This window comes from Chanodichthys erythropterus, chromosome 16 (genome assembly GCF_024489055.1).
Source record: "Chanodichthys erythropterus isolate Z2021 chromosome 16, ASM2448905v1, whole genome shotgun sequence".
NCBI lineage: Eukaryota > Metazoa > Chordata > Actinopteri > Cypriniformes > Xenocyprididae > Chanodichthys > Chanodichthys erythropterus.
Genome location: NC_090236.1, coordinates 23259977 through 23287968, shown reverse-complemented (window position 1 = coordinate 23287968; position 27992 = coordinate 23259977).

Genomic DNA, 27992 nt, shown 5'->3' with positions numbered 1-27992 from the left:
CGAAAGTAAGGCCGGCAAACCCTCGCAGTTCTGCCGGCCACACAAACGTAATAAAATCTAAAATAAAGTCCAGGCCTGGTCCTCTCTCTCCCTTCACGGCAGTCACCCCACCTCGTCCCAGGAGCACGGCATCCGGGTCTCCGTCCCACCTTTCACTAGGCTCCAGTACCACCGCCTCGGGCAGCCTCTCGCGGTCTTCACTCCCGCGCTACCCGAACTCCGCAGCACTGTGATCCCCCTCAGCAGCGAGGGCTCTCCGACAGCATGTCCCTCCTTCCTCCCGGGTTTCGGCACCAATGTAACACAGTTCGTAAATATGGGAAGAAGGAGGCGGGAACCGGCGAACGTTCAACAAAACTTTTCAAAATAAACAAAGAACAAAACGAAAGAGGCTTGGTCCTCTCTCGTCCTTCACGGTCGTCGCTCCTCCTTTTATGCTCCCGGAGCTCCTCCGTGAGGGACTCAAGGCCGGTGCGCCTCCCAGGTGATGCTTGTTATCACTTGCGTCACCGGCCTCGCACCGTTCCCTCACGGCTCTCGCCCGCCCTGGTCGCCACAATAATATAATATAATATAATATAATATAATATAATATAATATAATATAATATAATATAATATAATATAATATAATATAATATAATATAATATAATAAATATAATATAATAAATAAAATATAATATAATATAATATAATATAATATAATATAATATAATATAATATAATATAATATAATATAATATAATATAATATAATATAATATAATATAATATGTGTAATTAAATCATCACTTTAATGACACTTAAAGAGATATTTCACCCAAAATTAAAATAGTCCCCAAACCTTTCTTCTGCAGAACACAAAAGATATTTTGGGAAGCAAATCGTTTTAGTTACAATTAACTTCTAAATGTATTTTATATTCACATACAAAAAAGGTAAAGAAGCTGTCATTGGGGCATTATATTTTCAAAAGGTACACCTTTGTACCTTGTTTAACCCAGAAGGGTGCATTTTAGTACCTTAAAGGTACCTATTAGTACCTTTGTGGAAGGGAGGACTGCTTTTGTCCCTATTTTTCCGAGAGTACAGAAGAAAGAAAGTCAAACAGGTTTAGAACAACATGAGGGTGAGGAAATTATGACAATTTTTGGTTTTGGGTGAACTATTCCTTTAAAGGTGATAAAGAGGATTTTTTCGTCGACTGAGAATCCAAAGACTGTTACTGAGTTTTTGAAATGAGCGCATGCGTAAGAACAGCCCCCCTCCTTCAAGGGAACGCCTCCCAAAACTCGTGCATGGGTATTGGAACACCAGTGTTTACCACCGGCATTCACTGTGTCATGTTAGTGGATTCATTATGTCGGACTCACCGCAGGTAACTCATAATCTGCAGTTGTTACTCCTGTCTCCTGACAAAAAACATTGCATGCGGTGCCTGTGGAGTGTGGAAAGTTACTGGAGCGCGCATCCGCGCTCGTCTCTCACAAAGAACGTCACGGCAGTGATTGACAAGCCAGAGGGCCAATCGTTTACGCAATGATCGCGTAAACAATTGGCTGATGTTTTTAAGGCCCTACCTCGTGCACAGATGATGTATATTAATATTATTCCTTTCAGTGCACCTAATAAATAGTCTTTTATCAGTTAGTAAAGACAGTTTCAAGTAATATTGCAAAAATGTATAAAACAAAACATCCTCTTTAGCACCTTTAAGTTACTGCCTCAGAAGTCAGCTGCCTATGTAGGCAACGAGGCAGTACTTCACCTCAAACTGTGAGGTGTTATTAATTGTATTTGAATGGGTTATATAAATAGTGTAATGAACCAAATGTTTTTCTGTGGTATCTTTGTGGGGTTATTGAAATAGTTCCGTGTCTGTCTGCTGTTTTCTAAATGACTTTGATGCCAAGCATGCTGTGGTTTGTTTTTCTGCCTGTTCTCATAATGGAGAAGATGTTTTATACAATTGGAGCAACCACACTGTGGCTTTAGTGGGCTGTTGCTGCCCAGCAGATTTTGATGGGTATGTTCAAGCTCCCCAGGAGAAATATTGGACTGGCTCTAAAGTGAGCTACAAAATAAGGGAACCGGAGACAGAACCATTTCAAAAATGTTTTGATCCACTTCTCCCTCTTGGGGTTGTCTGCTGGTAATAAGGGAAACAGAAAATCAATCTGACACAAAATACAGAGCCCTCGACAAGATGTATTTTCTTACTTTTTCTACCTCTTTCACAATTACACAGAGCAGCGCCTCACTCACAAAGGTATTTGTTGGGAAAATGACTGTTTTCCTCGTCATATCTGTAAGCCTGAAATAATAATTCAACAGAACGGAGAGAGGAAGACAGTTGGCTGCGGCACGAGCCGTTGACACGACCGAAATCTCCTCAAAAACAACAGCTTTCAATGCCCCTTCTCCCCTGATAATTATGAAAGCCAAGGAAAGAGAAAGAGAAGGAGAGAGAGAGAATAGCAGCAGTGGTCACTGAGAAAAGAGTGAAAATGAGCATGAGGAAAGGCAGCAGCTGGTTTGAATAGATTGCGTGTAGGATGAATTAAAAAGTTGAACCTTTTCGAGCCGTATTCAGATGTCTGGCGCGCGGTGATTAATCATGCCCGTCAGGATTCGCAATCCCCTTTTCAATGAAAAACAAATGCGGAGACAGTACATTCCGCACCTACCCTGTCCAAGGGCCCTGTGTCCTGTTTACATGAACACAATACCAAAGCCACAGTGGGCAGGAGGGGACAGAGGGGATGCGTTACAGATACAGCCGTTTCCACCCCAAGCTTTGTGTCTATTCATACATGTTTTTAATTTAACCATTCAGAGAAATTAGAAATATTAGTTGAGTTTTAGATAGCTTTGTTAGTGGAAGTATTGTTTTATGTGAAAAGGATGCAGCAGACATGATTGTCAAAAGGAACAAGGACATACCAAACTGAATGAGATACTTTATTAATTTGTGTGTTTTAGAAAGAGTTTTTTAATCTGTTAAGAATGTGGGAATCTCTATGAGTCTTATAAGGTATAAGTCACCCAAAAAATGAAAATGGTCATAATTTACTCACACTTTTGTCATTCCAAAGGTTTAACCTAAAAGTAAGTTTTTGAAGAATGTACATACTTGTTGGATAATAGTGCATTCTTCAAAAATGTATTTGGTAATTAGTCTCAGACGTCACGTCCACGGACCATTGGCTGAACATCTGATGCATATGGCATACTTATCTGGAAACACAGGATTTTTGAAGGTGTCATCTGGTTGGTTGAGCTCTACAGGATGTCCGGGAGACGTGTGTGTCACGTTCTTCAATGGTCCAGCTGGAAACAAATGCCGTGACACCAAATTCCCTCGTGGAATAAGAACGGTGTTGTGTTTACAACTGTGACAATGAGCGCTGACCATCAACTAAATGCTGGTTTTTCAAAAGTATGTGAAGTCCGCGGCTCCATTGTTGCAGTAAACTTGAACAACATTCTTGAATTAATAGTTTATTAGATGCACGCCGGTCTGTTATTGTAGGGACATCGACTTTACATTTTCACGCTCCTAAACATGACAAACTGTGATTGGTTGTGTTACATGTCAGTCAAACGCCCTCTTGGGCGGTCCTTGGCCAATGAAAGCTGCGATAGAGTCCAGACCTTCTGCCATCAGTCTGAAGGTCTGGCTTTGCAAGACGACTTGGTAATTTACTTTTAGCAATGTCTGATTTGTGAATGAATCATTCATTGTTTTGTGATTGAAAAGATTTGACTTAAACATTCCTAAGAGAAGTGGTGATGTCCAATTAGTTAATTCTTTCATGAACACACAAAAGAGAGCTAGGGTAGATGTTAAAATCTTCTGTGAATAACAACCGTCACACGTTAACAAATCTCTTTTTCACCAGAACTGTATCTCATGACTTTTATGCTGCGTCCGAAAGCTAAGGCAGCTTAGGCTGCTTGTTGCTTTGCTGCCATATCAGGTAATGACTTTGCAGGCAGCGTTTGCACACAAAGATGCCTCAGGAAACTGATTTTGGATAGACTTCTGAAGCTGCATAACGGTTTAATGATCTACAACAAAATAGAGTGAGCTTTTATGAGAACTAATTAAATATTTAACTACTACAGTATTATTTTCTTACTAGAAATGCCATCAAAAGTTGGACAAGTTGGTGAAAAACACACATTTAGACAAACTGACCAACCGCAACTTTTAGGCTCCATATTTAATTTTTAGCTTAATGATTTCACGGATGCACAGGATTGTGGGATATGCAGAAAATACATCCATGCTGCCTTCAAAAATCAATCAGATGAAGGTATATCTCACTAATTGATCATTGGATTCAGACTTGCCGTGTTGCCTTCCTACCTCTGTATGCCACCTGCGGAGGCAGCGTTTTTTCAGATTTCAGACGTATAGGTATAGAATATAGACCATATATATGAACTACTTTTATGATACATGAATCGTGAATGCTCCATTCATTGTAATTGCATGGAAAGGAGTGACCAACTACGTTTATTTAAATACAAACTACATCCAAAATGTCTCCTCCTGTATTCAGTGAAATAAAGAAAATATTTCGGGTTTGGAATGTAATGAGGGTGATTAATCAATGAAAGAATTGTCTTTTTTGGGTGAATTATCCCTTTAAAAAGTTAACATGAAAAGTTAAGTGTAGACCTCCAAAAACCGGAGATCTATAAACAAATCCTTCAAACTCTAGTTCCAGGCATAATCAAGCAACTTTAAATTTAACCATTTTCCACAATGTAAAGTGCAATTCAGATTCATCCATTATGCCACTGCCACCGTCTCCCTGAGGCCACTGGTTTTTTTCTTAATGAACAGCGTGTCACATTTCTCGACGCTGTGGCAAAGAGCTGATCTAGTTTGAGAAGCGTTGAGAAAGTCAAGAGCCAGCAACATTGGGAGAGAGGAGAGAAAAGTGTGTCATCAGCATAAAAATAGAAGCCTGCTAACGAATTCCTAATCATATCCCCCGTTTCCTCAAGGGGACGTGCTAAGGAGGTTAGCACACAGACTCTTAAATGAGAATTTCAGGCACATTAGCCTCAGATATTATTTCTTGCCATTTTAGGGGCTATAAGCATTATTGATCACTGAACTCACCTCCATATTCTGAAACCATATTGGTCTATTGTGTAGAAGACTTACTTGAGCATCAGGACTTGGCAATGATCAAATCTTAGGAAAGAAAGATTATTATAAATGGAGGAAATGAGGAGGAGTGTGGCATTTCTACTGCTTTGATGATAGCAGATTTTCTTGGACATTGTCCAGCAAACTATGAGCCAGACTTTCAACGTGCAGCACAAATCTCTATTTTCTGAGACATTCATTTCAAAGAGGAGCTAGTTGAACTTCAATATGTTGTTTGGAGATATGGCATAGTGTATTTTTATTGTGTTTATTACAGTTAAACCATGTAAGCAAAAAGTGTGTGTGTGTGTGTATGTGTATGTGTATATATATATATATATATATATATATATATATATATATATATATATATATATATATATATATATATATATATATATATATATATTATGCCTAGTTCTGTCATGAAACTCTAGATGGCGCAGGCTGATGGGTCCTTAACGCAAGCTGATGATATTTACAGCGTTATCTACTTGGTAACTGATTGGTTCATGTAATGGAAGTGAAATGTGACAACATGCCCCGTAGGTTTGGCACATTGTAATATGACCATATGACAGCTTGAAATGTTATCTGATCTAATAAAAAAAAAAATATGCAAAACAATGTAAAATATTTTGCCAATATAAATACAATTATTAACTTTTTCATATAAAAATAGTTTTTTAATAATTTAAAAAAATAAATTAATTTTGGAGTTTGACACACACAAAACACAGCTATACAGAGTATACATAGTTTAAAACAATGTGGCTGATGCATAAACACACTCAGACATTCATAAAAACAAAGAGACGACCCCTCCCTCCCTTAACACACAGCTCTCACATAACGGGACACAGTAGACAAGCCAGAATGCTTTACGTTTATTGAAACAATAACTTCTGAACGCTGAACATTGACTCTCAGTCTTTATTCACCTGTTTTTGGTGGTTTCTCAATAGAATTCATAAAAGTTATTAATGTGAAAAACATAGCTAACATCATATAACAGCGTAGTTCTAATAACGGGGCACATTTTTAACAGCGTTAGAACATGCCTCATCTGCGCAACTGGGATTTAAACCCAGTTAGTTGAACATTAAAGGTGCCGTAGAACGTCTTTTTAAAAGATATAATATAAGTCTAAGGTGTCCCCTGAATGTGTCTTTGAAGTTTCAGCTCAAAGTACCCCATAGATTTTTTTTGAACTGCCTATTTTGGGGCATCATTAAATATGAGCCGATTTAGGCTAAGGCCCCTCTAAATGCTCACGCTCCCCGCCCACGGAGCTCGCGCTTGCCTTTAACAGCATAAACAAAATTCACACAGCTAATATAACCCTCAAAATTGTTCTTTACAAAGTGTTCGTCATGCAGCATGTCTAATCGTGCAAGTATGGTATTTATTTGGATGTTTACATTTGATTCTGAATGAGTTTGATAGTGCTCTGTAGCTAAAGCTAACATTACACACTGTTGGAGAGATTTATAAAGAATGAAGTTGTTTATGAATTATACAGACTGCAAGTGTTTAAAAAATTAAAATAACAACAGTCTTGTCTCTGTGAATACAGTAAGAAACGATGGTAACTTTAACCACATTTAACAGTATATTAGCAACATGCTAACGAAACATTTAGAAAGACAATTTACAAATATCACTAAAAATATCATGTTATCATGGATCATGTCAGTTATTATTGCTCCATCTGCCATTTTTCGCTATTGTACTTGCTTGCTTACCTAGTCTGATGATTCAGCTGTGCACATCCAGACGTCCTGCCCTTGTCTAATGCTTGAACATGAGCTGGCATATGCAAATATTTGGGACGTACATATTAATGATCCCAACTGTTATGTAACAGTCGGTGTTATGTTGAGATTTGCCTGTTTGTCGGAGGTCTTTTAAACAAATGAGATTTATATAAGAAGGAGGAAGCAATGGTGTTTGAGACTCACTGTATGTCATTTCCATGTACTGAACTCTTGTTATTTAACTATGCCAAGATAAATTCAATTTTTAATTCTAGGGCACCTTTTAAGAACTATCTAAACCGCTAAATAACAGATTGGAGATTAAAATAATTGCAGATTTGTCTTGTTTTAAATAAACACTAAACTGAGAAGAAAATATAACTTCAGTCAGAAATTTACTTTTGCTGTGGCTAAATAACTGTTCAGCGATATCTTCCAAAGATATTTGAATTTTCACATTTTTTTCCTCTCTATATTTTTGATATGGCAACTAGTAAATACAGTTAGTTTTGTCATGCTGGCATGTGTGAAATCTTTTAAACCCTGTGTTAGTTTGTGCCCCACATATCAATATATTATATAACGTAATACCTATTTTGTGACATTGTATTTAAAATACAGTGTAGTATATTAAAACAGGTAATGGGGGTCCAAGAATAACATGGGGTTATACAGTTTTTGCACTGGTGTTTCCTTTGCTGTTAGTCAGAGATGCAACAATCAAATCTATTCACATTTTGTTGAGTTGTGTTTTCTATTTGTCACGTCGCTGTCATTTATTCCTGTCTTTTTCAGCTCAGGTCTTCAGGGATATACTTTATGCTGGGCTTGCATACTCCTCTATTCATGGATTAGGACCGCTCATACAATTTCATGAACCTGGCCTGTAATAGTAACCTTATTTCAGCCCAACAATGCTGAGCACACACTGAAGAGCGGCAGCACATACTAAAATAAAACCACAAAGATACGCTGACTGTACCAGTGCAGATATCAGTCAGAGTTATGAGCGAATAACACCACAGAGACAGTTAAAGAATTACAGGCAAGCAAACACATCAACCACTTTTTATCTCCACGCATGTTCAGTGTTTATCGAATTCAGCCTGTGTTCTTCAATATGTTGAATTGAGGTTGAAATTAAAGATAAGCAAATGACTTTGATAATGCTGTTGTGAACGTACAGGTTTGTGTGCATTTAATAAATGCATAGAGCAGCATTGCAGCGATGCTTCAATGCAATTTAAGCGCTGTGAAATTCTATATCCCAGTGTTGAATGTTGAATCTGATGTGCTGCGATAGGCATCCATCTATTTACGTGCTCAACATCACATTAGGTGAGGATGTGAAATGAGAGGCATTTTTTTAAACCACATGCCCACGGCACAACTGTTCCTCTTCAGAAAAATAAATTCTCCAAAATCTCTTGTTGCTGTGGTTGTTTCACCAGGATAAGCAATACACAGGCCCATGAATCCTTCAGAAATCAAACTGTTGAAGGACAAAATCAACAGGATTTTGTGTTACCTAAATTCTCGTTCAGTTACTTCTAGTATCATGTAATCATATATCGCATAGAATGCCTTATACTTCAGAAGTGTTTTGGTTTACATAGATAGATATCTCACAGTATTATTTACTGGCTTTCAATCAATCTATCTATCTATCTATCTATCTATCTATCTATCTATCTATCTATCTATCTATCTATCTATCTATCTATCTATCTATCTATCTATCTATCTATCTATCTATCTATCTATCTATCTATCTATCTATCTATCTATCTATCTATCTATCTATCTATCTATCTATCTATCTATCTATCTATCTATCTATCTATCTATCTATCTATCTATCTATCTATCTATCTATCTATCTATCTATCTATCTATCTATCTATCTATCTATCTATCTATCTATCTATCTATCTATCTATCTATCTATCTATCTATCTATCTATCTATCTATCTATCTATCTATCTATCTATCTATCTATCTATCTATCTATCTATCATCTATCTGCCATTTGCTAAAATAATTTAAGTTCATTTTTTTTCCTCATTAATGTACAAACAGCACCCCATATTGACAGAACAACACAGAATTGTTGACATTTTTGCAGATTTATTAAAAAAGACAAACTGAAATATCACATGGTCCTAAGTATTCAGACCCTTTGCTCAGTATTTAGTAGAAAGCACCCTTTTGATCTAATACAGCCATGACTCCATTTGGGAAAGATGCAACAAGTTTTTCACACCTGGATTTGGGGATCCTCTGCCATTCCTCCTTGCAGATCCTCTGCAGTTCTGTCAGGTTGGATGGTAAACATTGGTAAACGTCTCTCCAGAGATGCTCAATTGGGTTTAAGTCAGGGCTCTGGCTGGGGCATTCAAGAACAGTCGCGGAGTTGTTGTGAAGCCACTCCTTTGTTATTTTAGCTGTGTGCTTAGGGTCATTGTCTTGTTGGAAGGTAAACCTTCGGCCCAGTCTGAGGTCCTGAGCACTCTGGAGAAGGTTTTTGTTCAGGATATCCCTGTACTTGGCCGCATTCATCTTTCCCTCGATTGCAACCAGTCGTCCTGTCCCTGCAGCTGAAAAACACCCCCACAGCATGATGCTGCCACCACCATGCTTCACTGTTGGGACTGTATTGGACCGATGATGAGCAGTGCCTGGTTTTCTCCATACATACCGCTTAGAATTAAGGCCAAAAACTTCTATATTGGTTTTATCAGACCAGAGAATCTTATTTCTCACCATCTTGGAGTCCTTCAGGTGTTTTTTTAGCAAACTCCATGCGGGCTTTCATGTGTCTTGCACTGAGGAGAGGCTTCCGTCGGGCCACTCTGCCATAAAGCCCCAACTGGTGGAGGGCTGCAGTGATGGTTGACTTTCTACAATTTTCTCCCATCTCCTGACTGCATCTCTGGAGCTCAGCCACAGTGATCTTTGGGTTCTTCTTTACCTCTCTCACCAAGGCTCTTCTCCCCCTATAGCTCAGTTTGGCCGGACGGCCAGCTCTAGGAAGGGTTCTGGTCGTCCCAAATATCTTCCATTTAAGGATTATGGAGGCCACTGTGCTCTTAGGAACCTTAAGTGCAGCAGAAATTTTTTTTGTAACCTTGGCCAGATCTGTGCATTGCCACAATTCTGTCTCTGAGCTCTTCAGACAGTTTCTTTGACCTCATGATTCTCATTTGCTCTGACATGTACTGTGAGCTGTAAGGTCTTATATAGACAGGTGTGTGGCTTTCCTAATCAAATCCAATCAGTATAATCAAACACAGCTGGACTCAAATGAAGGTGTAGAACCATCTCAAGGATGATCAGAAGAAATGGACAGCACCTGAGTTAAATATATGAGTGTCACAGCAAAGGGTCTGAATACTTAGGACCATGTGATATTTCAGTTTTTCTTTTTTAATAAATCTGCAAAAATGTCAACAATTCTGTGTTTTTCTGTGAATATGGGGTGTTGTGTGTACATTAATGAGGAAAAAAATGAACCTAAATGATTTTAGCAAATGGCTGCAATATAACAAAGAGTGAAAAATTTAAGGGGGTTTGAATACTTTCCGTACTCACTGTATATATATATATATATATATATAATATATATATATATAATATAAATAATATATAATATATATATATATATATATATATATATATATATATAATATAATATATATATATATATATATATATATATATATATATATATATATATATATATATATATATATATATATATATATATATATATATATATATATATATATAATATATATATATATAATATAAATAATATATAATATATATTGAGACCTCGTGCCTCGAGCTCACAATATTAAAACTTGATGAGATTTCTCATTGAGGTGAAAAGCTGTCTCGTGATATCGGAAATTAGCATAGAATATGCCACCACTACGTTTACATTACATTATGGTGCCCACCGCGGCACCGCTTCCACTGTCGTTTTGCTTTTTATACAAATAAAAAACATTTAATTAAATTGGATAACGGTCTCATCAATTGTAAGCTATTGTAAACATCTGCTCTGCATCCAGCATGAGCTGCAGAGTCTCACACATTGCAGCATGATCACAGGATCACTTGACGAGAGTAAGGCGAGATGACTGAGGAGTCATCGCGCAACAGAGCCTTACCATCTGATAAATGTCTTTTAGCGTCTGATGCTCAGCACTGCCGCTCCCTATACACAGAGTACATGCGATCGCGAATTTGAAAGCGAAAGTAAAACGTGAGCTCCCTGATGCACGCAAATTAGGGTACATACAATAGCATGTCTCCCAATATCAAACCTATCTTAGGCTGGGCTGTGTAGTTGTAACCACCTCTTAGCTCTGGTCTCTGTTTGCACTAAGACTAAGAAAAAACTGTTATTTATTTTTGTTGGAAAGGAGTTCAATTAGGAGGTGACACACAGCCTCAATAAAAAGTTCTGGAAGCTCATAGTAAGGTCTGAAGAGACTGATATTAAATCATACAGGAGAGAAGCCAGTCAATTGAGTTTGTGTAAAAAACCTTTTACAGTGCTTGTATATTGTTGTCTTTCAATGCATATAGGGCCGTCAAACAATTAATCACAATTAATCGCATACAAAATAAAGGTTTGAGTTTGCCTAATATATGTGGGTGTACTGTGTGTAATTATTATGTATATATAAATACAAACACATCCATGTATATATTTGAGAAATATTTACAAGTATATGTATTTATTTATATTTTTATATAATTTATATTATATATAAATACATTTTTTGTACATAAATAACATATTTCTCTTAAATATATACATTAATTTGTGTGTATTTATATATACATATTATTTACACACATTACTCACACATATATTATGCAAACTCAAACTTTTTTGTATGCGATTAATCGTTTGACAGCCCTAAATGCATATGATAATTCATACTCAGAAAGTAGAACTGAAATGACATTCTTTATAAGATGATTAGTTCAAACATTTCAAAATGCACCTGCAGACAATTTTTTTCTAGTCATGAATTTAGTCATTGAGGATTTCTTAATACTGTGCAAAAATCTCATCTCGTTCTCGTGATGTGAATATAAGTATATATGCTGTAGTATATAGCTATATTATAGTATAGTATAAAAGTATGTAGTAGGCTATATGAATTATTCACTAAATGAAGCATCCAGTCAACTTTTTTCAGGATTGATTTATTTTGTTTATGCTCTTCACAATATAATAAAATATTTTAGCTGCATACTACGCATTTTTGCTCTTAGATATTAAAAACATTTTGGGCTTATATGATACACCTCCCACCTCACCTGTCCCAGTTGAGTATCTGCGCACTCTTAATGAAGTTTTAAGTTAAATCTGTATGCAGTACATGGTCTAGTATAGCATGCAACAATAAAACTACTTTCACAGCCTAATACTGATGCATTTAAAGCCATGTTTATGAGCTAGCAAAGGCTGTATAGTTGGAAAAAATCTTCATTATAGGTGGCAGGTTCTTTTGCTATCTTTGAAATCCCTGGAGCGAAATGAACAGGGACAGCTACACTGCTTAATGCAACGTAGCCTAGCAACAGAAATTGCCACGACTTCAGGAACACACTCTCATATTTATGTTTACATGAGAGAATGATTCGTATGTCAAGCTGATGGGTCCTAATGTCTCCAACTCCCGTAGGAATGCTCCTTCACTCGCTCTTTCCTCTCTCCATTTCTGCTTTTCTCCTATCCTCCTTTTTTCATTCTTTCTTTTTTCTTATTTTCTTCTCAAGACGTGCAGACTGGTAGAGACCTAAAAGACATGTATGATTCAAAGTTATCAATATTTACTTAGCATTCAATATTTGGTCCCACTTTATGTTAGGTGTCTTTAACTACTATGTACTAACATTTAAATTAGTAATTTGATACAAGGCACTTAGATACATACTACATAGACCCCTTAATCGCCTACGTCACTGTGACGTCACCGCTCTAGCTGGAGGCAAAACATGAATAGGAACTCATAGCAGGCGCACTAAAAGTTTGAGGTTTTGACTTTAAAATGTCATCTTGTTGTGTTTTTGGCTGCCAGAATAGAAGGAACAGGACTTTTGGTTCAAAACTAATGTTTTACCAGATCCCGGCAGACATTCCTTCACAGAAATCAAAAAGATAATTCTGGTTGAATGCAATACGGCGTACAGACTGGACGGAGACGATCATAAATAATACTCGTGTTTGCAGTGCACACTTCATATCAGGTAAAATAATCAATGCATATGTAATGGTGTGTTGGTTTTATCTAGTACAAATCATCAAGTTTCTGTTTTATAGGTAAAAAGTCGCCAACTTTCAGCGCACTAGCTAGCTTAAATGTTAAACAAACATACAGCGATAGATGTGTGTGTCATCCTTTGAATGGTCTCTTAAAATAATCCACATTGCTAGCCATAATCATAGTTAGCCCAGCGTTAGGTTAGAAAGTAATTCATATGTTGTCTAGGAAATATCCAAAACGTTAGTTAATTTACAAAAATAGCTGTCACGGTCCCACAGAGTCAGTGAATGTACCTATTCGGACAGTTCTGAACCTTCTTCTGCATCTCTGTTTAATAAATCCCTCCTAAAACATGCTAGCTTACGCTTGTCAACATTGAGTCCAGCGTCTCTTTTTGCCTCCAGCTAAGCCCCGCCCACCAGGAAACGTTGCAATGTTTATAAACTTTTAAGGGGTCTATACTTATGCTAGTTCTGTCAATCGATTAAAAAAATGAACTAATCACATTTTTTTGTAATTGCAATTTATTGCACCTAAATTTAAGGTTAATGCAACGTCTTAAAGGGGTGGTTCAATGCGATTTCACTTTTTTAACTTTAGTGTGTAATGTTGCTGCTTGAGCATAAACAGTATCTGCAAAGTTCAAAGCAAACGGAGATATTGTCTTTTAAAGTTATGGCATTTTAATGCCTACAAAAACGACCGGTTTGGACTACAACAAGCTTCTTCCCGGGTTGGTGACATCATAAACCCTGCAAAACACGCCCCCGGTAACACGCAACAAAGTGGGCGAGGCCATGTGGCGCAGCATGTGGAAGTGGTAGAGTTGTGTACACCGGACGCGAGCGGCGCGACGCGTCAAAAGATAATAGAGCCCATTATAATATGTGATATTTTCTACACTGGATGCGGTGCTGAAGACAGTTATCACAATCTACACAAGTTCAATGCTGGATTTACACAAAGGCTTTTACTGAACGATGAAGCAGTTCCCACTTTAAAAGCAGAAGCTGCTGTATATTGGCTTCAAACTGTAAGTACGTTTTATTGTTTGTACATGTCTTTTAAGCATATAGTTCTGTTGCTATTTTTGGTTGCATCAAGGACATATACAAAGAGCAACTCGTTTTTGCTTCGCTAGCCAGTTAGCTAAACTCTAGTGCATACTCCAACAAACGTCTATGTTCATAGACAAACAGTTGTTCACTTCATGCTATAAATTAAACACTACCTTTACAAAAATGCGACTACTCAGTCATGTAATCTGCTACAGTAAAGCTTTAATCAGGATAAAACTGTATATTGAAAGCTAACAAACAGCAGTGACAGCATCTAAACACTTTGACACAAATATAAAATGAAATTCCATTCATAAATGTCCTTTAAAAGCCGTGATTGCAGAGATTCTGCTTGACCCTCTTCATCTGGGATTCGGCTCAATTTGATACAGCAATATAGACTTATTTACATTTTCACCTAAGCGCGTAACAACGGATGGTAAGGGGCGTGGCGTTTCCGGACACTTCAGCGAATCATGATACACTGGGCCAGCTACCAACCTGCTAACCAATCTGAGCACATTGTGCATCTCGGAGGGAGTGGCTTCACTGAACCAGGAAGTCAAACGAGCCTTTAAAGAGACACCTAATAAAGTGTTACCCAATATTTTTGAAGACTGCTCACATTTAATTGGAACCTCATCACTTAGTCATCTTAGTACATCTTACAGTTCTTGATATTATAGTGCATATCCTGAATTTCTGGAATCATGGTTGGAGGTTCTGACCCCCTATTTAAAACTTGAACCCCCTAAAGAGACATTTTCCAAATGTTGTTGTAACACAAAGATATACACATATGTATTTTTCCCTGTTGCCATACACTGTCAGGCAGTTTTTCGATAAGTATTTATCACTTCATTATAGATTTACATTACATATTTATTATAGATCACAAATAGACTTTTAGATGCTTTTCTAACAGTCATAGTGCTGCCAGATGATAATCTGTGTAGTATGAGACAAACCCCAGCAGAATTCCCCTGAAAAATACCTGTATAAAATTCCTTTTCTCGCCATGAGATTGACTTTATGGACTGTATGCTGCCTGGTTGTGGCACTTTGAATTTCATTTCTCTTTCTGCTGTTGTTTACAACTTCAAATGGCCTGCAGTATAATAGCATTAGGAGCTGTGCTTGAATAATAATGCTTTCAAATTGCACATCACTGATGATCCAGCTCACAAGCTCTAGATGGGAGACATGCGAAGAGGGTTTCAAACTTCATTGGAGGGTTCAGTCATCAACATTCAGTGTGGGTGAAAAAAGAAAGTTATTATGAGCCCATAAAATTTGATAAGTGCTTTGCAATGTTATATCGATCTTTGGCTGTGTATCATTTCATTTCTCCTGTTCGCTTTTGTCACGCACTCATTCTTGCTGTGTAAAAAATATCCTTGATTCCTTTCACCACATGTGAGACAATGGTGGGCCCTCCAGCCTTGTTGCCATAGTTACCAAGCAGTTTAGGCAGACAAGAATTGTGGGTGCTGACAACAGTGAATCAACTGATACTCCAGTGACCTCCCCATTCTATCAGCGATCACTGGTAATGGAACGTCTTAATGCAGCAGCTCTGAGAATAGTGCACAGTGATAAAATCCAGCAAAACATTCATATATGATGAAAAACAGCATGTCTGACTATGTATAAATGAGCATTTAAAGTCAAAATGAAACCCTTTCCGTGCAACCCATGTTGCTTCTGTAATGTGATGTTTCTGAGTGAATCAGGATATTCATCGTGATCTCATTAGTAAGCATAGGTAAAACATGGTTAGGACACATGTATATTTGAACTTTAGAAATAAACAAATGTTTACAAATCTTTTTAGATTTATTAAATATTTAATTCATCAGATTTTTTATTGTATTTGTTCAATGATATTAAAGGGATAGTTCACCCAAAAAATTAAAATTCTGTCATTACTCACCCTCATGTCGTTCCAAACCTGTAAGACCTTTGTTCATCTTCAGAACTCAAATGAAGATCTTTTTGATCTTCATGATGAAATCTGAGAGCTTTCTGTCCCTCCATAGACAGCTACATGACTACCACTTTCATGTTTCAAAAAGTTCATTAAGAGATCGTAAAACTAATCCATAAGAATTTAGTGGTTTAGTACAAATTTTCTGACAAGACATGATCGCTTTATATGATGAACACATTGAATTGAGACTCTTACTCACATATAGACATTCATCAACTTACACATTAGTTGTGGTAAACGGAAGCTCAAGCATGTTTGCTTAAAGGGATAGTTCACCCAAAAATGAAAATTTGATGTTTATTTGCTTACCCCAAGCACATCAAAGATGTAGGTGACTTTGTTTCTTTAGTAGAACACCACAATGTCTAACTGCGTTCAGCATTCGCTTAGTGAGGTCTGATCGTGCTCTGACAACAAAAGTGATGTCTCGCACTTAATGAAGTATGTGTCATGTTCCCAGTCATTCCCGGACTACATTTCCCACAATCCTCCCTGGCAATCACCTGCACTCTCTCCACCAATCACCAATTGCCCTGATCTACTGCCTGTATTCTGACCACGACTCTGCCTGTCCCTTGCTGCTCCTGTTTGACCCTGCCTGTACGACCACGATCCCTTTTAATAAAGCTCGCAAATGGATCCCTGCCTGAGTCCTGTATCGTTACAATAATGCGATCAGACCTCACTAATCGAGTGCTGAACGCAGTTGGACATTGTGGTGTATTAGAGGTAAAAAAATGATATAAATGCTGTTCGGTTTCTCGTACAAACCGATCATTTCGTGTCTTAGGACATCAATGAGTAGTCACAAGCCGCAGGGTTTAATTTGGATTTGTCTGTGCACTTTTTTTCAGCTCTTATTAGTAGAGTTCCCATTCACTCGCATTATAACAGTTGGCAGCGGTTGCAGTTAAAAATCATCATTTGTTTTACTGAAGAAACAAATTCACCTACATCTTGGATGCGCTGGGGGTAAGCAGATAAACATCAAATTTTCATTTTTGGGTGAACTATCCCTTTAACATTCAAGAACCAACGAGATTCATTCTCGTGCGTTACGCAGCGTGTTTGAGCTTCCACAAAAAGGTTTGAACTCCTGCATCAAGTAGGATCAACTGAGCTTATGTTTATGTTCACTGATCAATGTTTATATGTGAATAAGAGCGTAAATTAAATCTTTTCATCATATAAAGTGATCGAGTCTCTTCAGAAAATTTGGATTCATCATATGGATTAGTTTTATGATTTCTTTATGAACTTTTTGATGTGTCAAAGTGGTAGTCACATATCTGTCTATAGAGGGACAGAAATCTTTCAAGATTTCATCAAAAAGATCTTCATTTATGTTTTGAAGATGAACGAAAGTCTTACAGGTTTGGAACGACATGAGGGTGAGTAATTAATGACAGAATTTTCAATTTTGGGTGAACTAACCCTTTAATAAACATGTTCAGTGCCATCAGATTTATTTACACTAATGATTTAATTGTAAATTAATTCTGTCAACTTTTCATTGGTTCATTATCTAAAAATAATGTCTTTGTGCATTTACCTGGCTATTTTTTAATAGTGTTAAAGTTTGGGGCAGGGTTAGGGCTCAAGAATATCTATTTTAGGGGTGCGCAGCAGAGCCAAGATCTGTATCTGAGGAATCTCAAAATACTTATCTTATATAGGTTAGATGCCATATTGAATTTAATGCAGATGAAAATGAGGCCCTGAGGGAAACACATACAGTTTTTTTTACAATGTTATGCTCAGTATAAAAGGTCTTGGATCACGTAAAAAGACTCACAAAACTTTTTATGGAGTTTATCTACTGAAAGTTTTATTTGAAAAAGATGTTTTGCTATTCTGACTAAGGTGTATTACATGAGTAGCTTGTTTGAAATGTACAGTAATTCTGTTCCCTTCATAGTTTTCATTTAAAGGCCAATTCACATCGACAGATGCTTTGTCTTGTTTTGTCGGATCAATGTGTTACCCCTGTTGGAGTCTGTTGGACATTGGTTGGCACTTGTTTCGCCATCTGAACATGTTGAATTGGCGTCTGTTTGCTCGTGGAATGTGTGAGAAAAGTGATTGTCCGTGTTGGTCTGCATCTGTCAGTGCAGTGCGAATTGGCATTATCATTATTTTTTTTATTAAAACAATTATACTGACGCCAAACTTTTGAACGCCATTGTACTTTAATACTATCATGTCTTAAATGTTGTCAGGAGTCTTATTTTATGTTTTAGTGTGTACCCAATCATACATAAATTGTGTGATCATTAGTTTTGAATACCTACAAATATTTATGTATGCTGGGACTGCATTATTCCCATCAAGAAATGATTGGATCATAAAAATGGCCATGTATTACATCAATAAAGTAATATATTTCATGATAACTTCAAGACACTTGCTTTAATCATTTGTTTTTATATCTATTTTCTACATGTGATTAGTAGTCCTTCAGAGGCTCATATCTAGGTTGATGGATGAGGAATTGGAAAATTTAAATTGATGCTATTGTTAGCACGATAGTGTGTGATGAAGCTGGTTGTAGGCGGATAATTAGGCTACTGTCAAAAGCTGCTGCCAATCAAAACTGCTTGTATAAGAACACAGTAATGGTGAAATACACCTTTGGCATGATTAACTGCTACATTACTGTATATTTACCTTCTGAGAACTTGTATCTGAAAGTTGAAATGCTATAAAACCAATTATACAGCCAAGCATCTATTTTTGCTCAAGCTCAATCCATTGTTTCCTTTGTTAGCACCTATATGCTGTGTGTCAGATGGGATGGAGTACAAGCTTGCCCATGAACAGTTTTGACTGTGCACTAATGGTTTTATATGAGAGCTAATCACTGCTGTGCTGTTAGCCACATGCTCGTCTCTGGCTCAGCGTTGTGTTTCAGGGGTTAGCAAAATACTGGCGGAACACATGATGGCTCTTTACGAGGTGGAGGCCAGGAAGAGGGGGTCCGCAGACACCGCTAAAGAGACGATAATGACAGCCATTCACCGCAATCCAATTATGCAAAAGGGAGTCTAAACAATTCCATCATCCCCCAAATTAGATTGTCCTAACGAGATAAAGGCACCAATTAATCCTGAATTAATTTCTATAGCTCATTTTCCCAGAAAACACTCTAATATGCTAATGCAAATGAGAGACAGAAAAGAGAAAGCCCTTCAGCGGGGGTTGCCCAGAGTTCAGGTCGTTTAGTTTCTCAGAGTGTTCCAATAAGTGCCAAGGTGCTACATGCAATTTTTAACAAACGGAGAAGAGATTGCAAAATTTAGAAGTGCAAAGCTGTCTTTGAAAAGTGTAGGATAGCAGTTTGTTGTTTGGCGGTTGAAACCCCAATGGGCTACTGAAGCTAAACTATACTAGGAAATATGGACATCTCTGTGAACAATAGGGCATCACTCCACAACTATTGTTCTGTTCAGAAGGGCAATTGACCTGGCTGGCATTGCTTTTGATAGTTTGGTAAAATATGGTTTTGGAGTCCAAAATGAACATTTGCTATGTAACATTTGACTTTGTTTACAGTAAATAAAGCTTCCCAGTTGACTGAAAATATGACAAACAAAATCATAATGTGTCTAACTGTTTTTGTCAGATGTACCGCAAGTGACTTGCACTGTTTGTCACAAATATGTAAGGAAAAAAACAAGATAAATTCCATAGGGACAAATAAGCAATATTATTAATAAAGATATAAATCACTGTGGATTAAAATCTCCAAGATGCAATTTCACAATTTCAAATATACAATTTCGTGGCCAGTAATAAATATTTGTAATAAATAAATATATTATATTTGCTTTCAATACATTTATTTGTATGTAAATCACTGTGGATAAGAGTCTGCTAAATGCATTTATATACAGTAAATGTAAAATGTAATGTAAAAAAATAATGCTAAATACATTTTTATGGCTAGTAAGAAATGTTTGAAATGTATCTGTAATACAAAATATTTGTAATATATTTGTAAATCACTGTGGATAAAAGTCTGCTAAATGCATAAATGTAAATATAAAATTCAATGTAAAAAAGTTAAATAAATGAATACAAAATACATTTTCATGGCTGGTAAGAAATATTAAAATAATTATAAAAAATAAATAAAATATTTTATTCAAATATATTTGTAATAAATGTATTTGTATGTAAGTCACTGGATAAATGTCTAAATACATAAAAGTATTTAATAAACATAACAGAAAAAAAGCAAGTCATTAATTAAAATGGATTTATTAGGTTCTGTCTGAAATCTGAGCAGTTTCAAAATATTGAGCTTCAAAGTTTTTGCATTCCATTCAACTTTGTAGACTAAACCTTTTGGTTTTCTACATAAAAAGACCCAAAATGTACACAACATTAAAAGAAACATCACAATGTCAATAAGTTGTCAGAATAAGAATATGTGAATAACTAAATTTTGACAAAAATGTCAGATAGAACCTTATAATTCCAAGGGAATGGAAAATATATTAATGCTAGTAAATTTGTCCTATAGGCCTACTTTTTTTTTTCTTTCTCATTTTGGACTCTGGTCTTTGTTGATTTTAATCTCATGTTACTATACATTTTGTGAGAGAGCAGTTATTTTCACTATCGCCTCAGAAAAAGGGCAAGGGAGCCCTTTGAGAGTGAGCAAATCAGCCACCTTTCAATCATTGATCACAGAAAGATTCACCTTCTTCCTGTTGTCTAAATCAATCTACACCAATGGACTCCCAAGACTCCAAAATGTTCAATGGAAATGGTGCTAGATACTCTGCAGTGGCCTCAATACTGGATTTATGCCTCCAAAGGGAAGCCGTAATTAAAATTGCATAATTACCATTGTCTGTCGTTCCAGCATTACCTTGTCTGTCCCAACTCGTATATTGTCATCAGACAGTATGATCCAGACCAAGCCCTACTGTAGGCCCAAAAGCCCAGGGTCATGGCAGAAATTCTTTTGCTTTTGTTTTAAAAAATAAAGGGATTATAGATTCAGTTCATCATCATCATCATTATCATCTTCACAGTCCTAATTGTTTTGCCTGCCAGCTGTCGGGTGGTGGGATAATTGAGTAATCTGACATTTTTTTCAACAGCTTCCTGAAACAATCTCCCCATCAACACAGAATGTTTGTTTACCTAAATGAGGTGCTTATTTCATAAAGAGAAAATAAAAAAAAGTCTCCAGTTGGTGAATTGGTAATATATAGCTTGTCCTTGTCAGTCTTGAATGAGCTTGCTGAGAATGGCACCAAATATATGGGAGAAGTGTGTTCTGATATTCTCTTTCGCATTGTTAAACAATATTTGGAATGGATTAAAAATGCAAAAGGGACAGTAATCTTAATAATCAGTAAAGAGGTTGAATTGTCAAGGGCTTTGATGTACTCATCTCATAGAGCAAAACTTAATTTGTGCATTTTACAAGTCAGGAATGCTATTGTGTTACTGTGCGCTTAATTTAAAATGGAAGTTTTTATGATGTCTTTTTAAACTCTCAAAAGCACATTAGAAAAAGAATGCAGATTTATGGTACATAAAGTAATTTGGCTTTATTTGATTTGCTAACAACAGCGGCTAGGCTAGAGAGTGGATAATTAACAGAGAAAGAAACAAATCGACAGGTGCCAGCCGGCCTATTGATTGTGAAAGACTTCTAAATTTAGCTGCTCAATAGTAAGCGCTTTATGTTTTGTCGAATAGCATTTTAGTGTTTCCCAAGTGATATAATGGGGAAAAAATATTTTGGATATTTTAAGTTGAAGCTAGATTTTCCCAATCCATGCCTTTGAAGATCGTACATAATGATTTATTATCCCATTTTGTTAATATCATCACCATTTCATACTTTCATTCTGTTTTAGGTGTACATCTTGAGAAGACCAATTAAAGGAATTCTGTCTTCATTTACTCTCCCTCATATTGATCCAAACCTTTATTCGGTGTAACATAAAAGAAGATTTTTGAAGAATATCTCTTTTTAATATAACGAAAGTGAATAAGGACTGGAGCCATCACTCTCAAAAATGAGAAAACAGCTACAACAACAACAAAAAACAGTAACATAAAAGTGGCCTGTACTGTACTGGGCAGTGTTTCCCAAAAGCATCGTAAGCTTAAGTTCATCGTAGCTCCATTGGTGGCAATGGAGCTACGATCAAGTTAAACTTACAATGCTTTTGGGAAACACTGCCCAGGTCTGTACAGACCAGTACCAAGAAACTATGTGTTCGCTCTCCAAACCTTTGCGTCCTTCTGAGAAACTCTGCATTGACTCGCAAAACCTTTTGAGCTGTTTGCGAGCGAACGCAAAGTTTCTTGGGAGAACACAAAACAAATAATTTTAATAGAAGATAATGTCATATTTTTTCCTTCATCATGTCCCTTTAGGGGCTCCATATATTCCAGTTAGCTGCCAAGGCAACATTTTCTAATTTCCTTTTTAAAGGGGTCATGAATTGAGAAACCAACTTTTCCTTGAGCTTTTGATAGAATATCCTATAAGTTTCAGAACTGAAAACTTCCTTGTTAGTCCAATTAAAGCTTTTATTGACACTTGGCCCATCGAACGTCTGATCCTGGAATGTGCCTTTCAATGACGTCATTGATTGGTGAAACGCCGCCTCCGACGCCTACTTAATCATTGCAACGCTAGCCCCGCCCACCGGCGTGTTAGTAAGATGAGGGGGAGAGAATAGGGATACAGGGCAAAAATAACATTATCTTTCGAAGGATCATAGTGCTAGGAATATGGTTATTTATTTTCAACAATGTGAATGTCTCATTTGAGCTTTATTTACATGTTATCGCAATTTCACTGTGGATTCTTTGGTAAATCAAACGCATTTCGCCGCATTAATGGCTTTTCCAGACTTTTACGATATGAATTCAACAGTAATGCAACAACATGTTATTAACTGTTAATTATAATGCCTTATCTGATATGTAATGATTCATGTAAAGTCCGATGTTCTTTGTCTACACTCTAAAAAATGCTGGGTTAAAAACAACCCAAGTTGGGTTGAAAATGGACAAACCCAGCGATTGGGTTGTTTTAACCCAGCAGTTGGGTTAAATGTTTGCCCAACTTGCTGGGTAGATTTATTTAACCCAACTATTGTTTGAAAATGACTATATGGCTGACTTAAAATCTAATCTAAAATTAAATTAAAATGTTGATTTATTAAACATATTAATAAATGTTAAGTTTAAAGATATTTTGGGTTCATTTTAAGCAAGCAATACTGTAATTTTTAAACAATAGTTGAGTTAAGTAAAACTACCCAGCAGGTTGGGCAAACATTTAACCCAACTGCTGGGTTAAAACAACCCAATCGCTGGGTTTGTCCATTTTCAACCCAACCCAACCCTAGCATTTTTTAGAGTGTATGTGTCAGTAAATCAAAGCATTGATTAAACGGTCAACTTCACGTTGTTTCTCTTAGTGGAATGAAAGTAATCTTTCATTTATATGGTGATTTAAATTATATAAAGAAAGCGATCAAAGAACGCTCCCTTTACAATCGCTAGAGCTGTCAATCAAACAGCGCAAGTTTTATCAGTTACTGAGTTCTGGACACGTGACAAAACTCCCGTTTTATTCAACGTATCTCTTAGTTACAATGCATTTCCACTGTTAGTTATGATGAAAGCAATTGTTCATGTGCAGAAATGACGAGGTCACTGCTTTTTTGCACTCAGCAACATGTCTGTGATCCACTATGATCTTATTCACTGCAACCTTTCAAGCCACAATCTAAATATAATGCCATAGATCTAAATGTAATGCAGCACTTTTCACATTGGTTAACCTTGAGAGCTGTAATAGTAAAAATGTGCTAAAAGTTTTCAAAATAATTCTACTGTTCCACATGTAATACTTGGCTATTTCAAATGGAAAGATGTTAGCCAATCACAGCGGTGGCTGTTTACACTGAAGTCTCACAGCAGACACGCCCCTTAAAACAGAGCGTTCAAATAACAGGGCTAAAATTGGGGTAGGAAAAATGCCTTTTATTTCTAAATTATTACAATTTTTATGTAAAAAGCATATTAACATTATAAGTGCACACCAGGAAACATTATAAAACAATAATACAATGCAGTTCATGACCCCTTTAAGTTTTTCATCTAATAATTTTATTTTATTTTATTTTATTTTATTTTATTTTATTTTATTTTATTTTATTTTATTTTATTTTATTTTATTATTTTATTTATTCTATTTTTTTATTTTAGCTTTATTTCAGTTATTAGTTAACAATAACAAAACTGACTGGATCATTGAGTCAGAGCTGAACTTATTTTTTTCTCTATACTATGGAAGGCAACTATATGGTTACCCACATTCTTCCAAATCTTATTATCTTATTTTATGTTCAACAGAAGAAACAAATTCATGTAGTTTTAGAACAACTTGAGGGTGAGTAAATAATGACAGAATTTTCATTTTTGGTTTAACTATCCCTTTAAGGATATAATTATGTACAGATCAATTGATTAATTAAAAATATCCAAGAATATATTGGATCTCAAGAATAACAAATTAATTGTCACATGGACCAGTTTGAAGATAGCCTATCTTATTTTGAAGCTTTACAGCCCCCTTTCCACTTTTATTATAATAGTCAAGATATTCTTCAATAATTTCCATTGTTTTCTGTGCATCAGGAATGTGAGTAAATGTCATTTTTGGGTAAACTATTACAGCGCCTTTAAAGGTTCAGTTGATTCTCTCTAGTATGATCAGGGGTGTGATTGGTATGATCAACAGATAATGACCAATCTTCATGCACGCTCTATTCTACAGTAAGAATGTGTTTTTATACGCATGACCCGTCCCGCACCCTTACCGATTCTCTCCTTTTAAGCTTTTGTTTAAGTGCTTGCTGACAGACATAAAACACCCCCCCCCCCCCATCTCCTCATCCTCACTGAGATTCCCTTTCTCCATTTCTCTCTCTCTCTCCCTTTCTTCCTCACCTAGAGTTGTTTTTCATTACGGTGTGAGCCGTTGCAGTAAATACGGCGCTCCTCAGACTGCGGACCTGGGCTGAACCGCTGACCCCTGCATCTCAAACGCCAGTCCCAAGGTCCGTTACCTCCAAGGCCTCCCTCTGTGCGGCTGTGGCCGGAGTGCGGCCTCTGTAATTCACCCGCTTGCTAGATCGCCTGCCAGCAAGTATTGATTTTTGTTTCCCCAATCTCCAGGAGAGAGGGCAAGAAAAGATTAAAAACACTTTGTCAGTTTGGTGGGGAATAAGAATTCCACGCAGGGGATACCTTGGAGTGTGAAGGGTCAGGGCTGAGGTACATCTTTATGGCCTTAACTCCTTCCTGACTAGAGACATTTTGTTCAGGCTCCTGCAGCTTTCGTCCTCCCCATTTTTTTCTATTTGTGTTTTCCCCTTTCTTTTATATTACCTTATTGTGTGGAGGAAATATTTAGCCAACAGGGAATTGGCCTCATCATTATTAGGTTATTAAATGTGGCTGCATATGAGAGATGAAAACTTCCTGCAGAGAAGGCGACCTGCTTAGTGTTTGTGGTGTTGAATCCAACGTAAATCAAGTAAATAATTTTGCTGGACAAACGCTGACCCCAGGTGTTGATTAAGGGCTGATTGAGACATCATTCTGAGCAGGGGAACTGTGACTGCCCACTTTTTCCCCACAACAATTTTTCCCATTTTTTTAATATGCATTTAGAAAAAAATAAAAATAAAAAAATAATAATTATTAAAGTTTAAAGCCATGAATCAAACCAACCAGTTCTGAAATGAGTCACATAATACAAACTTTACTTCAAAGCAAACAAGTATATGGAAATCAGAAAAGAAAGACAAAAGTTCAAAAGATTTCATTCCCATTAAGCATTGTGAATGATATAACAAAAGCTATAATAATAAAATATAAAAATTAAATATAATATTAAATTGTTGCTTTAGTAATTATTTATAATTCATAATAGAGTGAATTAGCACTTATGCCCATCAACATTTTCAACGGCCTTGGCTCTGGAAATTTTGTTCCATTTTTTTTCCTACATGGATTTTTGTTATGCTATGCTTGTTAGTAAAAAGAGGATTTTGAAAATTGGACTAAAATTGGACTTAAAATTAAGACATGCAAGGGAAAGAACTACAGTGCCATGAAGGATTGCGAATGACAATCACATTAAAAAATGACAGATAAATATAACATGTTTGATTTAAATATATTGATTATGTATATAGAAATAGCATATTTTACCTTTATTGCACAATATGCATATACAGTATATACAAATACTTAAATAGTTGAGAGAGGGAAACTGAAAGTGCCATATTAGGAGTGAATGGGTGCTAAAAATTTCCTTTTGGAGTGATTTTCTTTTTTTGAGTGGTGGAAATTTCTTTGCAGAATCATGGGTGATGTAGTTTTTACAAGGAACAAGGAATTCCACTGTTAAACATGATTATTTAAAGTTTAAATTAATTTTATGTCACCCACACACTTCCCGATTTTAAAGGGATAGTTCACCCAAAAATGAAAATTTGATGTTTATCTGCTTACCCCCAGGGCATCCAAGATATAGGGGACTTTGATTCTTCAGTAGAACACAAATGATGATTTTTAACTCCAACCGTTGCGGTCTGTCAGTCAAATATTGCTAGTGAATGTGAACTTCTATAAGAGTAAATAAAACTTGCATAGACAAATCCAAATTAAACCCTGCGGCTCCTGACGACACATTGATGTCCTAAGACACGAAACGCTTAGTTCGCTTAGTGAGGTCTGATCGCGCTCTGACAACGGCAGTGATGTCTCCCGCTTATACTTCAATGAGAGCGAGACATCACTGCTGCTGTCAGAGCGCGATCAGACCTCACTAAGCGAATGCTGAATGCAGTTGGACATAGTGGTGTATTAGAGGTAAAAAATGATATAAATACTGTTCGGTTTCTCACACAAACCGATCGTTTCGTGCCTTAGGACATCAATGTGTCTTCACGACCCGCAGGGTTTAATTTGGATTTGTCTATGCAAGTTTTATTTACTCTTATAAAAGAAGTTCCCATCCACTAGCATTATTTGACTGACAGACGGCAACGGTTGGAGTTAAAAATCATCATTTGTGTTCTACTGAAGAAACAAAGTCACCTACATCTTGGATGCGCTGGGGGTATAAGATAAACATCAAATTTTCATTTTTGGGTGAACTATCCCTTTAACATGGATTTTCTGCTCGCCAAAGTTAATGGAGAGCACAGACAAAAGCTCAAAATCAGAGTCAAATCTGCATGTGTATGTGAGTGACAATTGCTTGTGTTTGAATTATCGAAGACGCAACACACGATTTGAGAGTAATCTGTGGTACACATACCTTTCAAAAGAGACCAAAACCATGCCAAATGGTTCAAGAACAGCATGTAATTTCCTTTTGGGTATGCCTTTTTTTTTTAAGCATTTTAGGCAAATTTTACAGGAATGCTAAGGGGTTAATATCTAAACCTGTCTGTGACGTGTGAAAACGTGTGAAATATAACTGACATTGGCAAGCTGACAGTTTTGTAGTGTGAACAAAAAGGCAATCCGACGACTTTCGAAGTTGTGCAGAGTATGGGCAGCATTAGTGGCTAAGCATTCCCATGAAATTGTGTGGTGTCAAAATGTGCCACAAACCTCCATGCCACAGTTATTTGATCTTCCCAACAATCGTCATGCTGATTGCGC